Below are 16,463 nucleotides of genomic sequence, written 5' to 3'. Positions count from 1 at the left end.
CAAGTATGACGGCGTTGTCCTCAGCAGTTCCAATACATTTCTGTGAACATAATCAGGATGTTTGGTCGTGAGTCATGTGAGCTCCAAAAATATGGATTGATTATAAAAGCTTGGATGTCAGTGCATATCACTCATCAAAAGCATGCTTTAGTTCGGTGAACTATGTGGTTTTTCAGCATGTACAGTTTTCCTGTTTGTTCCTGATGGAGAAAAATCGTTTTTCTCCGCAAATTTTCAGCGTGCATGCTTTAAAAAACTGTTTTTTTTTTTTTTTAAATGAGTTGCTTGGTTTGATGCCAATCTCCAGCCGTCAGTTATAGGGGCTTACCTGGGTATGTAGCTCAGTGGTAGAGCGCATGCTTTGCATTTACGAGGTCCTGTGTTCAATCCCCAGCGTCTCCAAGCTGCTTCTTTATAATGCATAAAATGTCTATAAGTTTTAGGTGCGCGCATATTCTTGTTGTATGGTTGTGAGTCATGTGAGCTCCAAAAATATGGATTGATTTTGAATGTCAGTGCATATTACGCAACGCTTTAGTTTATGGTGAGTTGGTATGTTGAATGACACACTCAAGCTCTCTTAAATGGCATGATGGCCAAGTGGCAAGGCGTCAGTCTCGTAAACCGAATATCGTTGGTTCAATCCCCATTCATGCCTGTTTGGTGAGTAATTCTTTGCTCACTTTCATCCTGTGCAGTTCAATTACATTTCTGTTCAACTTGAAGCAGCTTCTTGATTTGCCTTTGTGTTTTTCAGGCAAAGCTCAATTTGCGGGAATGTGTCTTTTTGGGATGTTTAATAATAGATTTAATTTGCAAGCGTATGGTCCTGGTCTGAATCCCTTACACTTCAACAGGTCAAGCTGGGGATGTAGCTCAGCGGTAGAGCGCATGCTTTGCATGTATGAGGTCCTGGGTTATCCCCAGCATCTCCAAGCTACTTCTTTATGATGCATAAAATGTCTATAAGTTTTAGGTGCGTGCATATTCTTGTTGTATGGTCGTCAGTCATGTGAGCTCCAAAAATATGGATTGATTCTGAATGTCAGTGCATATTACGCAACGCTTTAGTTTATGGTGAGTTGGTATGTTGAATGACACACTCAAGCGCTCTTAAATGGCATGATGGCCAAGTGGCAAGGCGTCGGTCTTGTAAACCGAAGATCGTGGGTTCAATTCCCATTCGTGCCTGTTTGTTGTATCTTTGCTCACTTTCATCTTTTCCAGTTCAATTAAATTTCTGTTCAACTTGAAGCAGCTTCTTGATTTGCCTTTGTGTTTTTCAGGCAAAGCTCAATTTGCGGGAATGTGTCTTTTTGGGATGTTTAATAATAGATTTAATTTGCAAGCGTGAGGTCCTGGGCTGAATGCCTTACACTTCAACAGGTCAAGCTGGGGATGTAGCTCAGCGGTAGAGCGCATGCTTTGCATGTATGAGGTCCTGGGTTATCCCCAGCATCTCCAAGCTACTTCTTTATGATGCATAAAATGTCTATAAGTTTTAGGTGCGTGCATATTCTTGTTGTATGGTCGTCAGTCATGTGAGCTCCAAAAATATGGATTGATTATGAAACTTGAATGTCAGTGCATGTTGCGCAACAAAAGCATGCTCTATTTTAAAGTGAGTTGATATGTTGAATGACACTCACACGCTCTCTTAAATTTTGGAAATTTTGAGTTTTCCCAATTTACACTGGTGCACACCTTTTTGCTTTTGATGACCTGATTGTTTGCATACCATGTGCCGGGTCCCTGTTGAGGGGAGATGTCCAAGTATGACGGCGTTGTCCTCAGCAGTTCCAATACATTTCTGTGAACATAATCATGTTGTTTGGTCGTGAGTCATGTGAGCTCCAAAAATATGGATTGATTATGAAACTTGAATGTCAGTGCATATTGCGCAACAAAAGCATGCTCTATTTTAAAGTGAGTCGATATGTTAAATGACACTCTCAAGCTCTCTTAAATGGCATGATGGCCAAGTGGCAAGGCGTCGGTCTCGTAAACCGAATATCGTGGGTTCAATCCCCATTCATGCCTGTTTGGTGAGTCATTCTTCTTTGCTCACTTTCATCCTGTGCAGTTCAATTACATTTCTGTTCAACTTGAAGCAGCTTCTTGATTTGCCTTTGTGTTCTTCAGGCAAAGCTCAAATCGCAGGGGATTTGTGTTTTGGGATGTTTAATTATGGTTTGTAATCTGCAAGCGTGAGGTCCTGGGCTGAATGCCTTACACTTCAACACATACAGCTGGGGATGTAGCTCAGTGGTAGAGCGCATGCTTCGCATGTATGAGGTCCTGGGTTCAAGCCCCAGCATCTCCAGGTTGTTTCTTTAAAGACATAATTTAGGCAACCTCCTAAATGTTTCTGCTTCCAGTTGTAACCTATCTCACTACAGCCCATATTACCTGAGATACATATCAAGTTGAGATAAAACAACCAAGTGAGACCTTCCAACATGCTGCTTTGATGGAAAACCTTTGTGAACAACAGTTTTAGCATGGCTGCAGCACCCAGAACTCCTAATGTGTATGCAGATCATTAACACCTCTATTGCCTTCGTCCAATACCCATTTAAGATTTCTAAATTAACAGCTTACGCTTCTACTGTGGAAGCACATTTGGTACCACTCGGACTTTGTTCATCTCATTCCCATTGAAGGTTCATTTGAGACCCACTGTGAAGTACCGCTAGAATCGTAAAATCAAAGTAAAAAAAGACAGCATAAGCAATGTGCCATTGTGTATTTACCAAGTCTCAGTAGATGCACCTTCTTACACCATACACCTTCTATGTTTGGTGAAATATTTGGTTGTTTTACATGAACTGGTTCCCTCTTTATTTGTGATGGCCAAGAAGAACAAAATTAGATTTAGTAGCATGAAGTAAAAATGTACTAAAAATAAAGAAATTCTGGTATGTTGCATATTGGAATTTTGAGTTTTCCCAATTTACACTGGTGCACACCTTTTTGCTTTTCTTCTTCTTCTTCTTTCGGCTGCTCCCATTAGGGGTCGCCACAGCGGATCATCCGTCTCCATACCACCCTGTCCTCTACATCTGCCTCTTTCACACCAACTACCTGCATGTCTTCCCTCACCATATCCTTAAACCTCCTCCTTGGCCTTCCTCTTTTCCTCCTAACTGGTGGCTCCATCCTCAGCATTCTTCTACCAATATAATTCATGTCCCTCCTTTGCACATGTCCAAACCATCTCAATCTCGCCTCCCTCACCTTGTCACCAAAACATCCTACATGCGCTGTCCCTCTAATAAACTCATTTCTAATCTTGTCCATCCTCGTCACTCCCAACGAAAACCTCATCATCTTTAGCTCTGCTACCTCCAGCTCCATCTCCTGTCTTTTACTCAATGCCACTGTCTCTAATCCATACAACATCGCAGGTCTCACCACAGCCCTATAAACTTTCCCTTTCATTCTTGCTGATACTCTTCTATCACAAATCACTCCTGCCACTTTTCTCCACCCACTCCACCCTGCCTGCACTCTTTTCTTTACTTCTCTAACACACTCTCCATTACTTTGCACTGTTGACCCCAGGTACCTGAACTCCCCCACCTTTTCCACCTCTTCTCCTGCAACTGCATCACTTTCCTCTCATTCACACACATGTACTCTGTCTTACTCCTACTGACTCTCATTCCCCTTCTCTCCAACGCATATCTCCACCTCTCCAGGCTCTTCTCACCCTGCTCCCTACTCTCACCACAAATCACAATATCATCCGCAAACATCATAGTCCAGGGAGACTCCTGTCTGACCTCGTCCGTCAACCTGTCCATCACCACTGCAAACAGGAAAGGGCTCAGGGCCTTGATGCAGTCCAACCTTCACCCTGAACCAGTCTGTCGTACCTACTGCACACTTCACTGCCGTCACACTGTCCTCATACATGTCCTGCACCACCCTCACATACTTCTCTGACACACCTGACTTCCTCATACAATACCACAACTCCTCTCTTGGCACTCTGTCGTACGCTTTCTCTAAATCCACAAATACACAATGCAATTCCTTCTGTCCTTCTCTATACTTCTCCATCAACATCCTCAAAGCAAATAAGGCATCTGTGGTGCTCTTCCTCGGCATGAAACCATACTGTTGCTCACAGATGGTCACCTCTTCTCTCAGCCTGTCTTCCACTACTCTTTCCCATAACTTCATGGTGTGACTTCTTCTTCTTCTTTCGGCTGCTCCCATTAGGGGTCGCCACAGCGGATCATCCGTCTCCATACCACCCTGTCCTCTACATCTGCCTCTTTTACACCAACTACCTGCATGTCTTCCCTCACCACATCCATGAACCTCCTTCTTGGCCTTCCTCTTTTCCTCCTACCTGGTGGCTCCATCCTCAGCATTCTTCTACCAATATAATTCATGTCCCTCCTCTGCACATGTCCAAACCATCTCAATCTCGCCTCCCTCACCTTGTCACCAAAACATCCTACATGCGCTGTCCCTCTAATAAACTCATTTCTAATCTTATCCATCCTCGTCACTCCCAACGAAAACCTCAACATATTCAGCTCTGCTACCTCCAGCTCCACCTCCTGTCTTTTACTCAATGCCACTGTCTCTAATCCATACAACATCGCAGGTCTCACCACAGTCCTATAAACTTTCCTTTCATTTTGCAGATACCCTACTATCACAAATCACTCCTGTCACTCTTCTCCACCCACTCCACTGCCCTCCCTCTCATTCACACACATGTATTCTGTCTTACTCCTACTGAGTTTCATTCCCTTCTCTCCAGCGCATATCTCCACCTCTCCAGGCTCTTCTCAACCTGCTCCCTACTCTCACCACAAATCACAATATCATCCGCAAACATCATAGTCCAGGGAGACTCCTGTCTGACCTCGTCCGTCAACCTGTCCATCACCACTGCAAACAGGAAAGGGCTCAGGGCCGATCCTTGATGCAGTCCAACCTTCACCCTAAACCAGTCTGTCGTACCTACTGCACACTTCACTGTTGTCACACTGTTCTCATACATGTCCTGCACCACCCTCACATACTTCTCTGACACACCTGACTTCCTCATACAATACCACAACTCCTCTCTTGGCACCCTGTCGTAGGCCTTCTCTAAATCCACAAATACACAATGCAATTCCTTCTGTCCTTCTCTATACTTCTCCATCAACATTCTCAAAGCAAATAAGGCATCTGTGGCGCTCCTCCTTGGCATGAAACCATACTGTTGCTCACAGATGGTCACCTCTTCTCTCAGCCTGGCTTCCACTACTCTTTCCCATAACTTCATGGTGTGACTTCTTCTTCTTCTTCTTCTTCTTCTTCTTCTTCTTCGGCTGCTCCCATTAGGGGTCGCCACAGCGGATCATCCGTCTCCATACCACCCTGTCCTCTACATCTGCCTCTTTTACACCAACTACCTGCATGTCTTCCCTCACCACATCCATGAACCTCCTTCTTGGCCTTCCTCTTTTCCTCCTACCTGGTGGCTCCATCCTCAGCATTCTTCTACCAATATAATTCATGTCCCTCCTCTGCACATGTCCAAACCATCTCAATCTCGCCTCCCTCACCTTGTCACCAAAACATCCTACATGCGCTGTCCTCTAATAAACTCATTTCTAATCTTATCCATCCTCGTCACTCCCAACGAAAACCTCAACATATTCAGCTCTGCTACCTCCAGCTCCACCTCCTGTCTTTTACTCAATGCCACTGTCTCTAATCCATACAACATCGCAGGTCTCACCACAGTCCTATAAACTTTCCTTTCATTTTGCAGATACCCTACTATCACAAATCACTCCTGTCACTCTTCTCCACCCACTCCACTGCCCTCCCTCTCATTCACACACATGTATTCTGTCTTACTCCTACTGAGTTTCATTCCCTTCTCTCCAGCGCATATCTCCACCTCTCCAGGCTCTTCTCAACCTGCTCCCTACTCTCACAACAAATCACAATATCATCCGCAAACATCATAGTCCAGGGAGGCTCCTGTCTGACCTCGTCCGTCAACCTGTCCATCACCACTGCAAACAGGAAAGGGCTCAGGGCCGATCCTTGATGCAGTCCAACCTTCACCCTAAACCAGTCTGTCGTACCTACTGCACACTTCACTGTTGTCACACTGTTCTCATACATGTCCTGCACCACCCTCACATACTTCTCTGACACACCTGACTTCCTCATACAATACCACAACTCCTCTCTTGGCACCCTGTCGTAGGCCTTCTCTAAATCCACAAATACACAATGCAATTCCTTCTGTCCTTCTCTATACTTCTCCATCAACATTCTCAAAGCAAATAAGGCATCTGTGGCGCTCCTCCTTGGCATGAAACCATACTGTTGCTCACAGATGGTCACCTCTTCTCTCAGCCTGGCTTCCACTACTCTTTCCCATAACTTCATGGTGTGACTTCTTCTTCTTCGGCTGCTCCCATTAGTCGCCACAGCGGATCATCCGTCTCCATACCACCCTGTCCTCTACATCTGCCTCTTTTACACCAACTACCTGCATGTCTTCCCTCACCACATCCATGAACCTCCTTCTTGGCCTTCCTCTTTTCCTCCTACCTGGTGGCTCCATCCTCAGCATTCTTCTACCAATATAATTCATGTCCCTCCTCTGCACATGTCCAAACCATCTCAATCTCGCCTCCTCACCTTGTCACCAAAACATCCTACATGCTGTCCTCTAATAAACTCATTTCTAATCTTATCCATCCTCGTCACTCCAACGAAAACCTCAACATATTCAGCTCTGCTACCTCCAGCTCCACCTCCTGTCTTTTACTCAATGCCACTGTCTCTAATCCATACAACATCGCAGGTCTCACCACAGTCCTATAAACTTTCCTTTCATTTTGCAGATACCCTACTATCACAAATCACTCCTGTCACTCTTCTCCACCCACTCCACTGCCCTCCCTCTCATTCACACACATGTATTCTGTCTTACTCCTACTGAGTTTCATTCCCTTCTCTCCAGCGCATATCTCCACCTCTCCAGGCTCTTCTCAACCTGCTCCCTACTCCCACAACAAATCACAATATCATCCGCAAACATCATAGTCCAGGGAGGCTCCTGTCTGACCTCGTCCGTCAACCTGTCCATCACCACTGCAAACAGGAAAGGGCTCAGGGCCTTGATGCAGTCCAACCTTCACCCTAAACCAGTCTGTCGTACCTACTGCACACTTCACTGTTGTCACACTGTTCTCATACATGTCCTGCACCACCCTCACATACTTCTCTGACACACCTGACTTCCTCATACAATACCACAACTCCTCTCTTGGCACCCTGTCGTAGGCCTTCTCTAAATCCACAAATACACAATGCAATTCCTTCTGTCCTTCTCTATACTTCTCCATCAACATTCTCAAAGCAAATAAGGCATCTGTGGCGCTCCTCCTTGGCATGAAACCATACTGTTGCTCACAGATGGTCACCTCTTCTCTCAGCCTGGCTTCCACTACTCTTTCCCATAACTTCATGGTGTGACTGATCAACTTAATTCCCCTGTAGTTACTTCAGGTCTGCACATCTCCTTGTACTCCTGCCTACTTTTCTCATCACTCTGTCTATCCCACTTCTGTTTTGCCAACCTCTTTCTCCTTATGCTCTCCTGCACTTCCTCATTCCACCACCACGTCTCCTTGTCTTCCTTTCTATTTCCAGATGTCTCACCAAGTACTTTTCTAGCTGCCTCCCTCATCACTCCTGCAGTAGTTGCCCAATCATCCAACACCTCCTTAACACCACTGAGCCTCTCACTGACCTCTTCCCTGAACCTCACACTACACTCTTCCTCCTTCAGTTTCCACCATCTTATTCTTCTTTCAGTCCTCACTCTCCTCCTCTTCTTCTTCGCCTCCACAACCATCCTACAGACCACCATCCGATGCTGTCTAGCTACACTGTCCCCTGCCAACACCTTACAGTCTCCAATCTCCTTCAGGTTACATCTCCTGCATAGCACATAGTCCACCTGTGTGCACCTTCCTCCACTCTTATACGTCACCCTATGATCCTCCTTCTTCTTAAAATAAGTGTTCACCACTGCCATTTCCATTCTTTTAGCAAAATCTACCACCATTTGCCCTTCCACATTCCTCTCCTTAAAACCATACCTACCCATCACTTCCTCGTCACCTCTGTTCCCTTCACCTACATGCCCATTAAAGTCCGCCCCAATCTTTCCTAGGTACACCATCTACCACTTCATCTAATTCACTCCAGAATCTTTCCTTCTCCTCCATCTCACAGCCAACTTGTGGAGCATAGGCACTGATGACATTTATCATCATCCCTTCAACTTCCACCTTCACGATCATCACCCTATCAGAAACTCTCTTCACCTCCACTACACTCTTACTGTACTCTTCCTTCAGAATCACCCCTACACCATTTCTCTTTCCATCCACACCATGATAAAACAGTTTAAATCCACCTCCAATGTTCCTGGCCTTACTCCCTTTCCACTTGGTCTCCTGAACACACAGCATATCTACCTTTCTCCTCTCCATCATATCAGCTACCTCTCTCCCTTTCCCCGTCATAGTACCGACATTTAAAGTACCAACCCTAACCTCCATTCTCCTACACTGCTCCTTTCCTGCCATCTCTGTAGACGTCTTCCTCCTCTCCTTCTCCTCCTTCGCCAACAGTAGCCCAATTTCCACGGTACCCTGTCGGCTAACAATACCTGTGGCGGTCGTTGACCCGTTAACCCGGGCCTCGACCGATCCGGTATGAAATTCTTATTTGTGACCCGTATATTTGATTTGGCACATGTTTTTACGCTGGATGCCCTTCCTAACACAACCCTCCCCATTTACCCGGCTTGGGACCGCACTAAGATTGCACTGGCTTGTGCATCCATAATGGCTCGGTTGCACACCTTTTGCTTTTGATGACCTGATTGTTTGCATACCATGTACAGGTTTCCTGTTTGTTCATGATGGCCAAGTGGCAAGGCGTCGGTCTTGTAAACCGAAGATTGTGGGTTCAATTCCCATTCATGCCTGCTTGTTGTATCTTTGCTCACTTTCATCTTTTCCAGTTCAATTAAATTTCTGTTCAACTTGAAGCAGCTTCTTGATTTCCCTTTGTGTTCTTCAGGCAAAGCTCAATTTGCAGGCATTGTGTCTTTTGGGATGTTTAATAATAGATTTAATTTGCAAGCGTATGGTCCTGGTCTTAATCCCTTACACTTCAACAGGTCCAGCTGGGGATGTAGCTCAGCGGTAGAGCGCATGCTTTGCATGTATGAGGTCCTGGGTTCAATCCCCAGCATCTCCAGGTTGTTTCTTTAAAGACATAATTTAGGCAACCTCCTAAATGTTTCTGCTTCCAGTTGTAACCTATCTCACTACAGCCCATATTACCTGAGATACATATCAAGTTGAGATAAAACAACCAAGTAAGACCTTCCAACATGCTGCTTTGATGGAAAACCTTTGTGAACAACAGTTTTAGCATGGCTTCAGCACCCAGCACTCCTAATGTGTATGCAGATCATTAACACCTCTATTGCCTTCGTCCAATACCCATTTAAGATTTCTAAATTAACAGCTTACGCTTCTACTGTGGAAGCACGTTTGGTACCACTCGGACTTTGTTCATCTCATTTCCATTGAAGGTTCATTTGAGACCCACTGTGAAGTACCGCTAGAATCGTAAAATCAAAGTAAAAAAAGACAGCATAAGCAATGTGCCATAGTGTATTTACCAAGTCTCAGTAGATGCACCTTCTTACACCATACACCTTCTATGTTTGGTGAACTATTTGGTTGTTTTACATGAACTGGTTCCCTCTTTATTTGTGATGGCCAAGAAGAACAAAATTAGATTCAGTAGCATGAAGTAAAAATGTACTAAAAATAAAGAAATTCTGGTATGTTGCATATTGGAATTTTGAGTTTTCCCAATTTACACTGGTACACACCTTTTGGTTTTATGACCTGATTGTTTGCATACCATGTGCCGGGTCCCTGTTGAGGCGAGATGTCCAAGTATGACAGCGTTGTCCTCAGCAGTTCCAATACATTTCTGTGAACATAATCATGTTGTTTGGTCGTGAGTCATGTGAGCTCCAAAAATATGGATTGATTTTGAATGTCAGTGCATATCACTCATCAAAAGCATGCTTTAGTTCGGTGAACTATTTGGTTGTTTTACATGAACTGGTTCCCTCTTTATTTGTGATGGCCAAGAAGAACAAAATTAGATTCAGTAGCATGAAGTAAAATGTACTAAAAATAAAGAAATTCTGGTATGTTGCATATTGGAATTTTGAGTTTTCCCAATTTACACTGGTGCACACCTTTTTGCTTTTGATGACCTGATTGTTTGCATACCATGTGCCGGGTCCCTGTTGAGGCGAGATGTCCAAGTATGACAGCGTTGTCCTCAGCAGTTCCAATACATTTCTGTGAACATAATCATGTTTTTGGTCGTGAGTCATGTGAGCTCCAAAAATATGGATTGATTATGAAAGCTTGGATGTCAGTGCATATCACTCATCAAAAGCATGCTTTAGTTCGGTGAACTATTTGGTTTTCAACATGTACAGGTTTCCTGTTTGATCATGATGGCACCAGCACTCCTGTTCATGATCAGCACCCAGCACTCCTAATGTGTATGCAGATCATTAACACCTCTATTGCCTTCGTCCAATACCCATTTAAGATTTCTAAATTAACAGCTTACGCTTCTACAGTGGAAGCACGTTTGGTACCACTCGGACTTTGTTCATCTCATTCCCATTGAAGGTTCATTTGAGACCCACTGTGAAGTACCGCTAGAATCGTAAAATCAAAGTAAAAAAAGACAGCATAAGCAATGTGCCATTGTGTATTTACCAAGTCTCAGTAGATGCACCTTCTTACACCATACACCTTCTATGTTTGGTGAAATATTTGGTTGTTTTACATGAACTGGTTCCCTCTTTATTTGTGATGGCCAAGAAGAACAAAATTAGATTTAGTAGCATGAAGTAAAAATGTACTAAAAATAAAGAAATTCTGGTATGTTGCATATTGGAATTTTGAGTTTTCCCAATTTACACTGGTGCACACCTTTTTGCTTTTGACGACCTGATTGTTTGCATACCATGTGCCGGGTCCCTGTTGTCCTCAGCAGTTCCAATACATTTCTGTGAACATAATCATGTTGTTTGGTCGTGAGTCATGTGAGCTCCAAAAATATGGATTGATTTTGAATGTCAGTGCATATTGCGCAACAAAAGCATGCTCTATTTTAAAGTGAGTTGATATGTTGAATGACACTCTCAAGCTCTCTTAAATGGCATGATGGCCAAGTGGCAAGGCGTAGGTATTGTAAACTGAAGATCGTGGGTTCAATCCCCAGCATCTCCAGCTTGTTTCTTTAAAGACATAATTTAGGCAACCTCCTAAATGTTTCTGCTTCCAGTTGTAACCTATCTCACTACAGCCCATATTACCTGAGATACATATCAAGTTGAGATAAAACAACCAAGTGAGACCTACCAACATGCTCCTTTGATGGAAAACTTTTGTGAACAACAGTTTTAGCATGGCTTCAGCACCCAGCACTCCTAATGTGTATGCAGATCATTAACACCTCTATTGCCTTCGTCCAATACCCATTTAAGATTTCTAAATTAACAGCTTACGCTTCTACTGTGGAAGCACATTTGGTACCACTCGGACTTTGTTCATCTCATTCCCATTGAAGGTTCATTTGAGACCCACTGTGAAGTACCGCTAGAATCGTAAAATCAAAGTAAAAAAAGACAGCATAAGCAATGTGCCATTGTGTATTTACCAAGTCTCAGTAGATGCACCTTCTTACACCATACACCTTCTATGTTTGGTGAAATATTTGGTTGTTTTACATGAACTGGTTCCCTCTTTATTTGTGATGGCCAAGAAGAACAAAATTAGATTTAGTAGCATGAAGTAAAAATGTACTAAAAATAAAGAAATTCTGGTATGTTGCATATTGGAATTTTGAGTTTTCCCAATTTACACTGGTGCACACCTTTTTGCTTTTGACGACCTGATTGTTTGCATACCATGTGCCGGGTCCCTGTTGTCCTCAGCAGTTCCAATACATTTCTGTGAACATAATCATGTTGTTTGGTCGTGAGTCATGTGAGCTCCAAAAATATGGATTGATTATGAAAGCTTGGATTTCAGTGCATATCACTCATCAAAAGCATGCTTTAGTTTGGTGAACTATTTGGTTTTTCAACATGTACAGGTTTCCTGTTTGTTCATGATGGCCAAGGAGAAAAATCGTTTTTCTCAGCAAATTTTCCGGGTGCATGCTTTAAAAACCTGGGTTTTTTTTTTTTAAATGAATTGCTTGGTTTGATGCCAATCTCCAGCCGTCAGTGATAGGCGCTTACCTGGGGATGTAGCTCAGTGGTAGAGCGCATGCTTTGCATGTATGAGGTCCTGGTTTCAATCCCCAGCATCTCCAAGCTACTTCTTTATAATGCATAAAATGTCTATAAGTTTTAGATGCGCGCATATTCTTGTTGTATGGTTGTGAGTCATGTGAGCTCCAAAAATATGGATTGATTTTGAATGTCAGTGCATATTACGCAACACTTTAGTTTTTGGTGAGTTGGTATGTTGAATGACACACTCAAGCTCTCTTAAATGGCATGATGGCCAAGTGGCAAGGCGTAGGTATTGTAAACTGAAGATCGTGGGTTCAATTCCCATTCATGCCTGCTTGTTGTATCTTTGCTCACTTTCATCTTGTCCAGTTCAATAAAATTTCTGTTCAACTTGAAGCAGCTTCTTGATTTGCCTTTGTGTTTTTCAGGCAAAGCTCAAATTGGAGGGAATGTGTCTTTTGGGATGTTTAATAATAGATTTAATTTGCAAGCGTATGGTCCTGGTCTGAATCCCTTACACTTCAACAGGTCAAGCTGGTGATGTAGCTCAGCGGTAGAGCGCATGCTTTGCATGTATGAGGGCCTGGGTTCAATCCCCAGCGTCTCCAAGCGACTTCTTTATGATGCATAAAATGTCTATAAGTTTTAGGTGCGCGCATATTCTTGTTGTATGGTCATCAGTCATGTGACCTCCAAAAATATGGATTGATTATGAAACTTGAATGTCAGTGCATATTGCGCAACAAAAGCATGCTCTATTTTAAAGTGAGTTGATATGTTGAATGACACTCTCAAGCTCTCTTAAATGGCATGATGGCCAAGTGGCAAGGCGTCGGTATTGTAAACCGAAGATCGTGGGTTCAAGCCCCATTCATGCTTACTTGTTGTATCTTTGCTCACTTTCATCTTGTCCAGTTTAATAAAATTTCTGTTCAACTTGAAGCAGCTTCTTGATTTGCCTTTGTGTTCTTCAGGCAAAGCTCAAATCGCAGGGGATTTGTGTTTTGGGATGTTTAAATATGGTTTGTAATCTGCAAGCGTGAGGTCCTGGGCTGAATGCCTTACACTTCAACAGCCACAGCTGGGGATGTAGCTCAGTGGTAGAGCGCATGCTTCGCATGTATGAGGTTCTGGGTTCAAGCCCCAGCATCTCCAGCTTGTTTCTTTAAAGACATAATTTAAGCAACCTCCTAAATGTTTCTGCTTCCAGTTGTAACCTATCTCACTACAGCCCATATTACCTGAGATACATATCAAGTTGAGATAAAACAACCAAGTGAGACCTACCAACATGCTCCTTTGATGGAAAACCTTTGTGAACAACAGTATTAGCATGGCTGCAGCACCCAGCACTCCTAATTTGTATGCAGATCATTAACACCTCTATTGCCTTCGTCCAATACCCATTTAAGATTTCTAAATTAACAGCTTACGCTTCTACTGTGGAAGCACATTTGGTACCACTCGGACTTTGTTCATCTCATTCCCATTGAAGGTTCATTTGAGACCCACTGTGAAGTACCGCTAGAATCGTAAAATCAAAGTAAAAAAAGACAGCATAAGCAATGTGCCATTGTGTATTTACCAAGTCTCAGTAGATGCACCTTCTTACACCATACACCTTCTATGTTTGGTGAACTATTTGGTTGTTTTACATGAACTGGTTCCCTCTTTATTTGTGATGGCCAAGAAGAACAAAATTAGATTCAGTAGCATGAAGTAAAAATGTACTAAAAATAAAGAAATTCTGGTATGTTGCATATTGGAATTTTGAGTTTTCCCAATTTACACTGGTGCACACCTTTTTGCTTTTCTTCTTCTTCTTCTTTCGGCTGCTCCCATTAGGGGTCGCCACAGCGGATCATCCGTCTCCATACCACCCTGTCCTCTACATCTGCCTGTTTCAGACCAACTACCTGCATGTCTTCCCTCACCACATCCATGAATCTCCTCCTTGGCCTTCCTCTTTTCCTCCTACCTGGTGGCTCCATCCTCAGCATTCTTCTACCAATATAATTCATGTCCCTCCTCTGCACATGTCCAAACCATCTCAATCTCGCCTCCCTCACCTTGTCACCAAAACATCCTACATGCGCTGTCCCTCTCATAAACTCATTTCTAATCTTATCCATCCTCGTCACTCCCAACGAAAACCTCAACATATTCAGCTCTGCTACCTCCAGCTCCACCTCCTGTTTTTTACTCAATGCCACTGTCTCTAATCCATACAACATCGCAGGTCTCACCACAGTCCTATAAACTTTTCCTTTCATTTTTGCAGATACCCTATGTAAGACTTTTGCTTGATCCTGACCAAAAGGTCGGCCCCCCCCCGAGAACACAGCATGGATGCCCGAGAGGGGTGTGGGCCAGGATGTGGGCCCTAACACGTTTTCCTCCAGGACTCACGGCAGGGGACTAACGACCCTGCAACCCCCCTTTCGAGAACCAGAACATTTCCTGGAATACAGTAGGCTCCCCGGAGAGCTACCCTTGGTCTTGACCACCACATCTCCATACAAATGGTGGATCTGCAGACAAGTGTCTGACCCCTCTTCCCCTCCTTTTCCTGTTACATCCTCAACACAGAACATTCTACAGCACACCGGATGATTATGTGTAAGAAAGGTCATATCACATGTAAATAACGACAGAAAATGTTCATGTTTCATTTCTTTACAAAGGTTTATCGCGACTGGTACACAGGTCCCATTCCCACAGCAATAGAACAAATAATAAAAAGGTTTTAATAAAGTTAAAGAAAACATAACTCTATACAAGGGCATGCCCACTACAGATGTATACAGGCGAGGTGCCTCCCACAGGTCTGTAAGAACCAATCAATGCAAACTTCCATGACTAAATAATGTTTACATAATGCTTACTCTATCTGGGTATTTAAGGAGAACTGACCAACAATTCAGGGAATCTGTAAACAGATATCCCACGATTACTGTGTGTAGTCTCGTACCAGGTATGAAAGGTTTTATATTTCCTGTTTAAATGTAAATACTATTGGTTTGTATTTATGTTTTATTTTAATTGAACTATAAATTGGCTTTGAATTGTGATTTTCTTACCTGGTTAATAAATTGTTATGTTTAATTTTATTCTGTGTTGCTCGGTAAATGTTGACACTGCAAGTAATAACGTTGCATCCGCAGTTACCGTAAGGACTGGAAATCAGGCTAGGATCGGCCTAAATCCCAGTTAGATAGTGAATAACACATCAACTGAGGATTTTAGAGATACGACTAGCACTTGGCGTTAGTTTAAGTGTACTTAGAAGCGTGGAGGCTAACAATATGTATTTCCGTTTAGAGTAACATTTCTAATCACTCTAAATAGGGTCAGCCTCAACCTCTGATTATTTCAATATTATTCTATTCATTATCTGTGGTTAGAAATAATTATTGTAATAATTAAGTGTCACCTCTAAGGGGACTAAATAAAGTATGTTTAAAGTTGAGCACGCAGAGAGCGGCCGCAAGCATATAGTCCAACCTCTGGCAGCGACCAATACTGATTCGCTTATGACCGTTGACCAGTATGTTAATTATAGGGCCCATACTAGGATCTTGTGCGACTGTGTGAACCGAATGAACGAGTGTAATGCCAGAGCTTAATCAGAATAACTAGACAAACATCCATCAAAATTATACTATCAGTAAAATAACAACCTATGCAAATATTTATTGTTTTATCTAAATGGAGTCAGATAAAAGGTCAATAACAAAAATGAAGTAATACATTAATCCAAATCGTATTATCTAATGTGAAAGGAAAGATTAGAATGCGCGAGAATCCTTCGCCACGCCTCTGGAAACCGTCGTTGGACCAGTGGGTGGTTCCCCGCCTTACAAAGTTGGTGACCCCGACGTGATCTCTCTACCTGCACAGGCGAGTGACATGTTTCCGACGCGACTACTCAGTTTGGATTCCCACAGAAGATATGAGGTTTGATCTTCTCCTTCTCTGCCTACAGCTGCTATGGTAAGTTCGTTCCTTTTTGCCTATTAGAAGTGTTGAGGGAAAGTTTTGCACACCCAATATAGACACA

The 16,463-nt window shown here is 43.2% G+C and overlaps 8 non-coding genes across 8 annotated transcripts; all 8 read left to right on the top strand.

Moving 5' to 3' along the window:
- The first annotated feature begins 1,119 nt into the window (after positions 1–1,119).
- Positions 1,120–1,191, top strand: trnat-ugu. Its single transcript has one exon. It is a non-coding gene; the product is annotated as a tRNA-Thr (tRNA).
- Positions 1,192–1,968: 777 nt separating this feature from the next.
- Positions 1,969–2,040, top strand: trnat-cgu. Its single transcript has one exon. It is a non-coding gene; the product is annotated as a tRNA-Thr (tRNA).
- Positions 2,041–2,251: 211 nt separating this feature from the next.
- Positions 2,252–2,323, top strand: trnaa-cgc. Its single transcript has one exon. It is a non-coding gene; the product is annotated as a tRNA-Ala (tRNA).
- Positions 2,324–9,240: 6,917 nt separating this feature from the next.
- Positions 9,241–9,312, top strand: trnaa-ugc. Its single transcript has one exon. It is a non-coding gene; the product is annotated as a tRNA-Ala (tRNA).
- Positions 9,313–12,408: 3,096 nt separating this feature from the next.
- Positions 12,409–12,480, top strand: trnaa-ugc. The gene has a single exon. It is a non-coding gene; the product is annotated as a tRNA-Ala (tRNA).
- Positions 12,481–12,939: 459 nt separating this feature from the next.
- trnaa-ugc lies at positions 12,940–13,011 on the top strand. The gene has a single exon. It is a non-coding gene; the product is annotated as a tRNA-Ala (tRNA).
- A 199-nt stretch (positions 13,012–13,210) lies between these two features.
- On the top strand, positions 13,211–13,282 carry trnat-ugu. The gene has a single exon. It is a non-coding gene; the product is annotated as a tRNA-Thr (tRNA).
- A 204-nt stretch (positions 13,283–13,486) lies between these two features.
- On the top strand, positions 13,487–13,558 carry trnaa-cgc. Its single transcript has one exon. It is a non-coding gene; the product is annotated as a tRNA-Ala (tRNA).
- Positions 13,559–16,463: the final 2,905 nt, after the last annotated feature.

The sequence above is a fragment of the Silurus meridionalis genome, chromosome 17 (genome assembly GCF_014805685.1).
Source record: "Silurus meridionalis isolate SWU-2019-XX chromosome 17, ASM1480568v1, whole genome shotgun sequence".
Taxonomy (NCBI): Eukaryota; Metazoa; Chordata; class Actinopteri; order Siluriformes; family Siluridae; genus Silurus; species Silurus meridionalis.
This window is presented reverse-complemented; position numbering and strand designations above follow the sequence as displayed.